The sequence below is a fragment of the Diabrotica virgifera genome, chromosome 3, assembly GCF_917563875.1.
Source record: "Diabrotica virgifera virgifera chromosome 3, PGI_DIABVI_V3a".
NCBI lineage: Eukaryota > Metazoa > Arthropoda > Insecta > Coleoptera > Chrysomelidae > Diabrotica > Diabrotica virgifera.
Genome location: NC_065445.1, coordinates 238,940,813 through 238,948,617, shown reverse-complemented (window position 1 = coordinate 238,948,617; position 7,805 = coordinate 238,940,813).

Here is a 7,805-nt window from a genome sequence, read left to right as displayed (position 1 = left end):
CGAAATGACCGACGTATCCCACGTGAAACAGCTTTCTCTAAATCTGAGATACATACACAATAACAACATTCGTGAAGACTTTGTCAAGATCATTGACGCTTATGAGAACATAAAAATAATTAGTGAAAATCAGAAAGAGGGGGAGAATAAGGCTTGGCAGGAGAAGAATTGGGAAAAGTAGCATTAAACTTGTTGAAAGAACTGGCCTTGGAAAAAAATGTGTAGGAATATTTATTGATTTTAGTAACTGATAAATTTTGAATGTCTTTATGTCACTCAAAAGTGTGTGAAAAGTGCCTTAAAACTCACAATTGTAACCCAAATTTTTAAAAATTATCCCCAGTCCCATCGGTACCCCTCTTCAAAAAAAGTTCATGGTCCCTCCTGAAAATCGGTCCTGGATCCGCCCTTGTCATCAGCGCTTACGTGATCTAACATGCTAACCACCAAAATACAAAAATATTTGGGTAAAAACCCCTTAAAATTGATCCTTCATGGAAACATGTGTGCATAAATTTGTAAATACATCCATGTTTAATTTCACATATTCATATCTATGTTTCCATGACGGATCAATTTTAAAGGGTTTTAGCTCATATATTTTTGTATTTTGGTGGTTAGCATGTTAGATCACGTAAGCACTGGTGATGATCAGTGATCCGATCGAAAACTAGTTCTGTGATGTAGTCCTTTTTAGGGATTTTAACAAATATACCTTTTATAAAGGATTTTGGTCGTTTTTTTTATTTACCATACACGCCTACGGACTACCGTAAAACAACCAGAGGGACAAAATTAGCATGAGTTGGTGACACTAAACCAACCAGATTAGCTCATGCGTCTATAAAAAAGTTACACGTTTTAGTATGTTCGTGTCGCTTCTCTGTGTCTCTGTGGTCGTTGTTCTCTGCTAGTAATACTCAAATAAAAATATAAAAAAGTGATATCGATAAAATGACACTTATTCGCAAGCAATTCTAAGTGTACAGGAATAATTTGCAAGAAATTTACGACCCCATTATGACTATAATCGCTTCTTGTATCAAGTTATTTTTATATGGCACTCATTGTATTATTAATTTTCTTATCTTAATTGGCAACTAACATATCTATCCCGACAAAAAAGTATATCTACTAAATAATTTTTTTTCAAACTCTTTCAAACTAGTTTGACAAACAGTTTGAATTTTCAAACCTATACGATTGACCAGTTTGACTTGACTTGAATTATTTGTCAGAAGGATTGACTTGAGTTTGACTTGAAATTAAGTCAAACTCAAGTCAAGTTCAAACATTCAAGTCAAACTAGTGCAACTCTACTTCTGTTCTGGGCGCTTTGAACCCAATTTGTAGTCATTCTTTTTATATCGTCCGTCCATCGCGTGGGTAATCTTCTTCTTCTTCTTTTATCGTCTCTTGGCCTCCACTCAAACAACCTCTTTGTCCATCTCCCATCTGTCAGACGGGCCACATGACCGGCCCAGTTCCATTTAAGTGTAGCCACCTGACATACAACATTTGTGACTCTTGTTTTCAATCATAGTTCTTCGTTTGTTATATGGTCCCGCAATGACACTAATCGTCGGTTGTTAATGTTAGAGTTTCAGCACCATAGGTCACAACCGGCAAAACGCATTGGCTAAAGACTTTCCGTTTCAATCAGATTGGAAGATCACTTTTGAATACGTCTCTGAGTTTACCATATTTCGTTTCAATTTGCGTATTTGGTTGTCTCTCTCGTGATTCGTATTTCATGAGCAAGATATGTGTAAGTACCTACTTTTTCCCAAAATCCTTTTCGCAGTCGTTAATGACAATGTTTTCACTGGGGACCAGGTTTTTCATTAGCTTTGTCTTAGATAAGTATGTTAATGTTTAACCCAACCTAAGAGCACATTTCTTGAAGGTCTTGCAACATTATCCTAATATCCTTTAAACAGTCTGCCAGTAGAATTACATGGTCTGCGAAACGCAAGTTTATTAGATTTTGCCCAATTTATATTTAAACCTTTCTCCCTCCAATCAAGCATTTTAAAGGCGTATTCCAAAACAAAATGGTGATAAACAGCTTAGTAGGTGATATATCATCGCCCTGCAGTACTTCTCTGACAATTTGAATGGGATTGGTATTCATCGTGTAGCTTCAATACCATTGTGGCGTTTTTATGTAGGTTGTATATTAGCTTAATATATCGATAATCGATACGGAATACATAGTCCTGTCGCCAGGGGGGGTACAACGGCCTCGTTAATTCAGATGGACTTACTCAAGTTTTTTTTATGTATTTTGACCCGTAGAACAAGAATTTTTTGGGTAACAGTTGATCCGGATGTCGATAAGATTGTTATAGACCAAGAACTTGAGGAATCAAATAACAGCGATTTTTGGCAAAACAAAACAATATTTTGTATTTTTTGGGCCATTTTAAGTAAAAAATATTTCTACAAGTTTTTTCGTAGGATGCACAGTTTTCGAGATAAACGCGGTTGAACTTTAAAAAAATCGAAAAATTGCAATTTTTGAACCCGAATAACTTTTGATTAAAAAATAAAATAGCAAGTCTGCTTACCGCATTTGAAAGTTTAAGTCAAATTATATCGGTTTTGATTATTTGCATTGGTAAAAATTTATTTTTTTATTGTTTAACAAAGCTATAAACACGTAGGGTTTCCCGTGCTTTTACATGCGTTTTAACGCATGTAACGTAGAAATAGTCTTGATTGCACTAGTACCTATTCTACCTACTCGTTCGATTTTAAATGAGAAATCATAGAAACATCACTCACGCACTAGTTGTTTGTAGCTTTGTTTAACAATAACACAATAAATTTTTAGCAATGCAAATAATCAAAACCGACATAATTTGACTTGAACTTTCAAAGGCGCTAAGCAGAATTGCTATTTTATTTTTTAATCAAAAGTTATTCGGGTTTAAAAATTGCAGTTTTTCGATTTTTTGAAAGTTCAACCGCGTTTATCTCGAAAACTGTGCATCCTACTAAAAAACTTGTAGAAATATTTTTTGCTTAAAATGACCCAAAAAATACAAAATATTGTTTTGTTTTGCCAAAAATCGCTGTTATTTGATTCCTCAAGTTCTTGGTCTATAACAATCTTATCGACATCCAGATCAACTGTTACCCAAAAAATTCGTGTTCTACGGGTCAAAATACATAAAAAAAACTTGGGTAAGCCCATCTGAATTAACGAGGCCGTTGTACCCCCCCTGGCGACAGGACTAACATGTAAAGCACTCAAGACTGCGTCCAACTCAACGGTATCAAAGGTCTTATGGAAGTCCACGGAAGGCCAAAGGCAAGGACAAGTGGCCTATGGTACTTAATCGATTTTTCAATTACCGTCTTAACATTTTGAAGATAGTCATTTGTTCTAAATCCGCTACGAAAACCGCCTTGTTCTATTGGTTGGTAAAAGTCCAATTTGTTTTCCAGTCTAGTGGTGATTATTCTTGTGAAAAGTTTGTAGAAATGGCCCAGTCAACTAATTGGTCGGTAGTTTTTCAAATCAGCGGTATTTCCTTTTTTGTGGATTAGTATCATTAAGGTGTTATACCATAAATTACATACAATATTCGTAATCTGAATTTAAGCAACTACTTCATTAGCATTTTTGATCTTTTAGTTAGGTGTGATAAGTACACCAAGTACCTTTCAGACTAAGACACTTGGTGTTCAATTGCAGCAACGCATTATTTTAAATGAACGACTACAGACGAGCCACTTTAAGTGTTTGAGAGCCACTTTTAGTGGCTCAACAATGCTTTGCTGAGATTGAACACCGAAGGCGGATACCGCCCAAGTAGCACAATAGAGACATTTTAGTTTTATTTAAGGTTTATAAAGGTTTTATTGTGGTAAATAAGAGGATAATGGTTTTAAAGTTACCTTATAGATATACTGCCAGAACTTTAAAACTGTTAAGCATTTGTCACTAGTTTTAAAGTATCTAATAAGAGTATCAAATAAGACTAATTAATCTCAATAGATAATTTGTCTTATTGTAGTTTTAAAATGAATTATTCTCAGTTCACTTTAAAACTAATCAGTTTTATGAAGAACTTCGTGACTATTTGGTTTTATTAGATTCTAGTTTGTGACCTTTTAGTTTTATTGCAGTTTTAAAGATTCTCCTAATATGACTAATAAAACCTATTATTAAAACTACTTGATCTCAAGAATATTATGTCAGTAAAACATATGCCTTAAAATTATTTTTTTAGTTTTCTTTAAAGTTGCTTTCTTAAAAGCAATTATTAGGCTATCTTAAAACGAAACGATCTTAACTGAATCAATTTGGTTATCGTAAAGACTAAACTATGCTTCTTGTTAGAAACAATAAAACTAAACTCATCCCCTCTTCTTTCATGTCCAAAATGGTCGGCCATTTGTTTTAGAGCGAAGCAGTGGTGTAGTGTGTTATACAAAGTGGAAGTACAGTTAGTATGGAAGAAATAAGTCGCAACGCAAGTACTTAAAATATAAACGAACTGGTCATTACGGCTTATTTTTCAAAGAATACAACACACACACAGCACTACGACGCCTCGATTTAAAGGTTAGATTTACATTAAAGCCGAGTGGTATTATTGACAGCAGCATTAAAACTAAACGGTATTAATTCCAAAGCAACCTTGCTTTTATGTAGGATATATGCTCTTGGAAAGGTATAAAATAAAACCATTTGATCTTAACAATTCTCTGTCTATATACTAAATAGTTTTATTTGGTTTTAGGCCATATTGCTTTCTGGAGATGCTGAAAGCCATGATAGATTACAATATAAGGCTTACATAAAAACAAAATCAATGGGAAAATACATAAAAATTATAAATAATCGATTTAAAGACATAAATTCGATTTATTTTAACATTCAAACATTAAAATTGTAGATAAAATTATGTTTCTTTCAAATTAATATTTTTCGGATTAAAATTGTTTTATTATTTTTTTTTTAATCACTAAAAGTCAGAAATGTTATGGCGCGTGAGTTATTTAGACATATTTTTGTTAACGTTATCAATAAAGTTGGATGCGAAAGTGTTTTTTCTAACTTGACAGTCCGAAATAACCAAGTACTTTTTATTATTTTATGGTTACAAATACGTATCTACCTATCATAACACAAGTAAAAATTTGTTGGCAGTATGGGGTATATGGGTTTAAAGAATCATTTAATATGGTAAATTCTCTTTAAAAGTCACCATTTAAGTAACCGTTTTAAGGTTGCTATAAAACTGCCTGCACTTAAAGTGGCTTTTAACATGGTTTTAAAAGTAGACTCACAGCAGTTTTAAAACCAGTTGCTTAAGAAAACATTTAAGGTTTTTATTTTTGATTTTATGGACCTCTTTCAGTGTGGGCCCTTTTATGCTGAAACCGGTTTTGTTGCAACCTTAAGGTTTACTTAAAAACCAATTGGTTTTAATTTTAGTTTTATTCTACAGTTTTAAAGCATCCTTAAAAGACTTAATAAACCCGTTCGGTGCTACTTGGCCGGTGTCAGACACCAGTATCTTAGTCTGAAAGGGTACTAAGAAATAAATTATAGCCTTTGGTCAATATAGTAGAAAGGAACTATAGAAATTTCCGTTATTTGCAGTTGTTCTTTCTGTAATTACCTCGAGAAACTAATTTATTTTGATCATAATATTATTCCGTCTGTTAGTTGAAAGAAAATTCTTGTCTATTTCATACATGTTCAAGTGTACAAAAGTTTATATTAATTATTTATTGTGCGTTCCTAACTTTCAAGCGTAATTGAAAAGTAACAACGGCTTTCGACTTTATGGTCGACCGAGAAGATTTTATTGGCCATTATATTAAAAAATAACTTATTTCAGAATAAATTAAATGGCATTTGACGCGGCATCACATCAAAGAATTTTGAAATTAATAGTTTATGTAAAATTCGATACGTATTGTAGAAAATTGATTTCTTAATTGCTTTGGAATATTACTATCCGGTTAAGATCGACATACTTTCATCTGTTAATTTATCTTACTATACATGGTCGCCAACAAGAGCTGACATCTCTGAAGACTTGTATTAATTTTATTGAAAAAATCCTTTATGAAAAGTATATTTTTTAAAAACACCTCAAAAGGGCCACATCTATATCACAGAACGTTTTAGATCTACAAAGATCATCATCAGTGCTTTACAGGAAAATTACATGCTGAACCACCAAAAATACATGGATAAAAACACTTTAAATGTTAACAAAATATGTTAAAATTACATTGTTACGAAAAAATCCAAGTGGGATAAAAATCCGTAGGGATATAAGCCTTTGGCATCCTATGACTCCCCACAAGCCACGTGAGTTGCTTGTGGGGGGGCGCAGAATTGGAAATGGGCCCCCTTTAAAAAATTACTAAATGCGACATGTGTAACAAACACTTATAAAATCCACGAGGAAAATAAACTTCCTGTAGCTGGCTGTATACCATAAATCACAAAAATACCAAGTTTTTTTTTGTAAAAGGTATATATTAAAATACCCTAAATAAGGGTCACAATACAAAACGTTTTCGGATTAAGGAATCCATCATCAGAGTTTAAAAGGAAAAAAATTGCATGCCTGAGCCACCAAAATGTATTGAGTAAAAACCCTTTAAATGTAAATGATATGGTTATTTTACATATTTATATAAAGATCATCTGATGTTAAAGATATGCCTGGATGTTACCGAGGGCAACACAGGACTCTTTTTTTGGAGAAAGCCTCAGATATTGGATTTCAATGGCCAACTTATATTATGTGTTATAGCCCAGTAAATGAACGTGAAATACGGCGATACCGTGTAATTTTCAGTGTCACCACCAAAGTGGTCAAGTCCATACTATTCGAGTTATTTGCGATTAAAAATGTTTAGTATTCAACAAGAAAAACACGTTTTCAGGCGGTTTTTCCTAAATAACTCAAAAAGTAAGTATTTGATCAAAAAAATATTCTTCATAAAAATGTAGCTTATAAAAAAAATGAAAAAAAAACTGTCGACCCAGTAAAAGCAAAGCTGTGGCTCATGAGAAATTGTTCTTATGCGTCAAATTACAAATCGAATATTTCACCGTGAAATAACCAAAAACTGAAACACTTTTCGGGGAAAACTCATTAAAACTTTGTAACCCCCGGGGGGGGGGGTCATGGTCCCCGTGGCTCCGCCTCTGGGTCCACCCTTGCTAATACTAAGTTATTTTGAAAAGAGGGCATTATGCCAAAATAAAAAAAAATTATTTTAAAACTAAATTTTTTCATGTTGTTCTGAAGCTATTTTCTTGTGGCATTTTTATAATCAAGTATATTCAAATGGGAAATAAGCCACAATAAATTTTTTCAAAAATAAAGTCTTCGAAGCGGTCAAACTTACAGATCATATAAACTATAAGCAATACATATCTAAAATAAATGGTAAAGCGCTGACTCTAGCGCTAATAGGGGGAGATTTTCATTTTTTTAGCGAATAAGGGGGCAACTTTTTTTAGACATGCTTTTAAACAAAGTGCTTTATTTTTGGTTATTTCACGTTGAAATATTCGATTTGGAATTGGACAAATAAGAACAATTTTTCATGAGCCACAACTTTGCTTTTACTGTGTCGATAAACTTCATGAACTTCATTTTTTTAAAGCTATATTTTTCCTAAAAATTATTTTTTCGATCATTTTTGGATAATATTTAATTCGATAAAATACTTATTTTTTGAGTTATTTGCAAAAAACGCCTGAAAACGTGGTTTTTTTGTTGAAAAATAAACATTTTCACAAATAACTTAAAAAGTAT